We start from the raw sequence: 4,827 nt of genomic DNA on the forward strand, positions 1-4,827 counted from the left end.
GGGAGGGCAGGGTGCATTTAAATATTTAAAGCAACTTCCCCATGCAGTGTTCTGTACCTGTAATAAACCTAGCAGGGTAGCAGTAGAATCGCATGATCCAAGATCTGCCTTCCTCTTCCTGTCCTATTCACAATAGATTTACATTTTACTTTTTTTTTATTGTTTTTAGTTTTATTAAAAAAAAAAATGCAAATAATGCCTTTTTATCATTTGCAGGGATATTCTATCATGATGCATGGAGTGCATAAATCAAAGAGGCCAAGTGGATGCCAGCAAAGGAAAGCAAAAAAGGCAAGAAATAAATCACTGAAAACACTAGCTGGATCCATGCTTCAGTTTGTCAAAAGACAGGATGATGGCCAGGGTTCATCAAAAGACACAGCTCCTCAGTGTCAGTCTCCAATTGATACTGCTCATACTTCTGAAGCTTGCAGGCATTCTGCTGAAGAGCAAGATGTGGAAATTGCAGAATTTACAGCAGAAAAACAAAGAGTGGAAATGGAAGAATGTGAAGCAGAAGAAAGTGCTGAAAGTGACTCTAGCCTTGATACTGTAAAGGAGATGAGTGATGTTACGGAGAAAGATTTGCAAATTTTACTTTCTGGGAAATACCAGTTCCAGATAATTTTCGGGTTGAAATCATCAAAAGGGGAAGCGATTATTTCCAAAATAAAGATGGGCCTTTCAGTGCTGTGGCGAGGAAAGATTCAGATGCAAAAGCAAAGGGTGGTGTACGCCAGATTTCAAAAGAGTGGTTTTACAAGATAATGCCAAATGGTGAGAAAATTCTGCGGTAATGGATGGTTTACTCAGTTGTCAGCAACAAATTATACTGTTTTTGCTGCCGACTGTTTGCCGTTAGTGCTACAAGTACGACATCCAAATTTGTGACTGGGTTTCAGAAGTGGTGGAAACTGAACCCGAAAGTACATAACCACGAGACTTCCGAAGAACACCTATGTTGCCTTGAAAAGTGGAAAACATTGGCAGCAGGACTTAGGCTGCACAAAACCATCGACGCCAAAAGTATTTCTTTAATGGAAATGGAGAAGAAAAAGTGAAGGGATATCTTGCACAGATTGCTTGATATCACGTTGTTTCTTGCCAAGCAGAATCTGCCATTCCGCGGCCACAAGGAAGATGAGACTTAGTTGAATAAAGGGAACTTTCTTGAGATGGTTGAGGTATTTTCAAAATATGATCCAGTGCTGAAAGAGCACCTAATGAGATTGAAACGGAGCACGTGTAAACTTAAAGTGTCAGTCTCATATCTAGCACCAAACACTCAGAATGAGTTTATAAGTGTCCTGGCAAATCATGTGAAGGAGAAGCTTGTCATGGACATAAAGTCTGCAAAGTATTTTGGGATCATGTTTGACAGCACACCTGACATATCACATACTGACCAGATGTCCGAAGTGATCAGATATGTAACAATCAACAACATGAAAGTTGAAGTAAAAGAGGTATTTCTTGGATTTTTCCCTTTAAAGGGGAAAACAGCTGCTGACCTCAGTTCTGACATTTTAAAAACACTGGAAAATGATGGACTGGACATAATGATGTGTTGTTCTCAAGGCTATGATAATGCTGCCACTATGGCTGGAATCCATGGAGGTGTACAAGCCATTCATAAGAGAAAGAACAGGAAAGCTATTTTTAGTGGATGTGTGGACCATTCACTTAATTTGTGCGGTCAGCTGAAAATGCATCATGTGTGACATTTTTTGGAACTCTTGAGGCAATGTTTTCTTTCTTTGCTACTTCAACCCATCGATGGGATGTGTTAATTGAACATACTGGAGTTTCAGTGAAAAGGTTATCAACAACACGCTGGAGTGCTCATCATGCTGCAGTTACGCCAGTTAAGGAAAAGCTTGATAAGTTTGTGGACGCGATTGAAGCTCTTTGTGATGTACATGAAAATGTGGACACAAGAGGAGCAGCACAACGTCTTTTGCCTGCTGTCTGTGATTTCACTTTTCTGTGCTACCTGTACTTCTGGTGTGATGTACTTCAAGAAGTTAATCTTACACAGCAGTACCTGCAGACTAATGGCTTAACTCTCGACAAGGTGGTGGCAAAGTTAGAGGCGCTTAAACTTTTTCTGCATGAGGAACGCAGTCATCTAGTGGAGCATGCAATTGAAGAGGCGCTTTCAAAATCAGATGAATATGGAATTGCAGTACAGAGAAGAGCCAGGTTCAAGAAGCGGTTGGCCGGGGAACAAGCAAGTGACGCTGGACTCTCTCTTCAAGAAGAAAATAAAAGGGCGATGTTTGAGTGCATTGATCGCTTTCTTTCTGAACTTCAGATCAGATCAAGAGCCATCCAGGAAATATCAGCCATGTTTGAAGCTGTTCAAGCGAAGAGTCTCATATCTGCCACTGATGAACAGTTAAAGGTGTCTGTTCCAAAACTAACCACTTTCTATGATGAGTTATCTGAAAGTTCACTTTTAATAGAAATACCAAGGCTAAGAAGGCACCTGAAAGCAGCAAACATTGATCTGGAAAAAGCCAAAGATTGGCCAATATTAGATGTTTTGAAATTCATAGCGGAATGGGACTTTGTAGAATCTCTACCAAACCTCTTACTAAGTCTACAATTATTTCTGACGATTTGTGTGTCTGTGGCTTCATGTGAGAGGAGCTTTTCAAAGCTGAAACTTATAAATAACTATTTGCGATCTACCATGGGACAGTCAAGGCTTTCTGACCTTGCAATACTGTCAGTTGAAAGTGAGCTGGCGAAAGACATTGACTTTGATGAAGTGATTCACAGGTTCGCCGCTTTGAAGGCCAGGAAAGGAAAGTTTTGATTATTTTGTTGAGATGTTGGCTAAGTGCTAAAATGCTTCTGTATTTGTTACTGTTTGTTTTTTTATGGTACTGTTTTCAACTATAGAGGTGTGCAAATAAATACTCTGGGGTATATTTACTAAGGTCCCGATTTTGACCGAGATGCCGTTTTTTCTTCAAATTGTCATCTCGGTAATTTACTAAGCAAAAATCACGGCAGTGATGAGGGCATTCGTAATATTTTGGAAGTCCTTGGAAAAAATCACGAATCAATACACCATCGGTCAAATACGCCTGCAATTTGGTAGAAATCGGTCATTTACTAAAAAGTGCAAAACACAAACACTGCCGACAATAGCCAAACACTGCCGTGCTAAAATACAAATCGTGAAAAAGTGCTAAAAAAAAAACAGACCTGCTTTTTTATCCCGTGTTTGTATAGGCATGCACGGATCCATGAGATCCGTGCATGTTTTTCAGTGGGAAGGGGGGGGGAATGTTATAAATTTTCAAAAAAAAATTGCGTGGGGTCCCCCCTCCTAAACCAAACCAGCCTCGGGCTCTTTGAGCCGGCCCTGGTTGCAAAAGTATGGGAAAAAAATTGACAGGGGTTCCCCCATATTTAAGCAACCAGCACCGGGCTCTGCGCCTGGTCCTGGTTCCAAAAATACGGGGAACAAAAAGAGTAGGGGTCCCCCGTATTTTTGAAACCAGCACCGGGCTCCACTAGCTAGACAGATAATGCCACAGCCGGGGGTCACTTTTATACAGTGCCTTGCGGCCGTGGCATCAAATATCCAACTAGTCACCCCTGGCCGGGGTACCCTGGGGGAGTGGGGATCCCTTCAATCAAGGGGTCCCCCCCCCCAGCCACCCAAGGGCCAGGGGTGAAGCCCGAGGCTGTCCCCCCCATCCAATGGGCTGCGGATGGGGGCTGATAGCCTTTGTTCAAAGTGATTGATATTGTTTTTAGTAGCAGTACTACAAGGCCCAGCAAGCCTCCCCCGCAAGCTGGTACTTGGAGAACCACAAGTACCAGCATGCGGCGGAAAAATGGGCCCGCTGGTACCTGTAGTACTACTACTAAAAAAATACCCCAATAAAGACATCACACACACACCTTGAAAGTATAACTTTAATACATCCATCCACACCTCCATATACACATACTTACCTTATGTTCCCACGCAGGTCGGTCCTCTTCTCCAGTAGAATCCATGGTGTACCTGTAGAAAAAATTATACTCACATAATCCATGGTTGAAGGCTCCTCTGCTTGTAATCCTTTTGTAATCCACGTACTTGAAAAAATAAAAAAACGGACACCCGACCACGAACTGAAAGGGGACCCATGTTTTCACATGGGACCCCTTTCCCCGAATGCCAGAAACCCACTCTGACTGATGTCTAAGTGGGTTTCTTCAGCCAATCAGGGAGCGCCACGTTGTGGCACCCTCCTGATCGGCTGTGTGCTCCTGTACTGTCTGACAGGCGGCACACGGCAGTGTTACAATGTAGCGCCTATGCGCTCCATTGTAACCAATGGTGGGAACTTTCAGGTCAGCGGCTGACCGAAAGTGACCTCACCGCTGACCTGAAAGTTCCCACCATTGGTTACAATGGAGCGCATAGGCGCTACATTGTAACACTGCCGTGTGCCGCCTGTCAGACAGTACAGGAGCACACAGCTGATCAGGAGGGTGCCACAACGTGCGCTCCCTGATTGCAGGGCCGGTGCAAGGTTTCTCGGCACCCTAGGCAAAATTTCTGCCTACACAATCCCCCCCCCTACCCCGTCCTCCCGTCCTCCCGTCCTCCCGACCCTCCCCTTCCCCTGTTGCTTGGACAGTGGAGTGATCACGTTATCTAGAGGCTGTGTTAACGGTATGTTGATCCTCCTGAAGCAGCCAAATAACAGCAAAAGAAAACCTGACAAATATTATATTAAATGCACACAAGTTAAAAAGCATCCAGCCCCACATCCATATATAGTATTATACCACAGTCTGTAGTTTTATACAGTATTA

General features: G+C 43.6%; 1 pseudogene; it reads left to right on the forward strand.

The window, feature by feature from the left end:
* Nucleotides 1-231: 231 nt before the first annotated feature.
* Nucleotides 232-1,721, forward strand: LOC135000672 (zinc finger MYM-type protein 1-like; annotated as a pseudogene).
* Nucleotides 1,722-4,827: the final 3,106 nt, after the last annotated feature.

Source organism: Pseudophryne corroboree, chromosome 2 (assembly GCF_028390025.1).
Source record: "Pseudophryne corroboree isolate aPseCor3 chromosome 2, aPseCor3.hap2, whole genome shotgun sequence".
Classification (NCBI taxonomy): Eukaryota; Metazoa; Chordata; class Amphibia; order Anura; family Myobatrachidae; genus Pseudophryne; species Pseudophryne corroboree.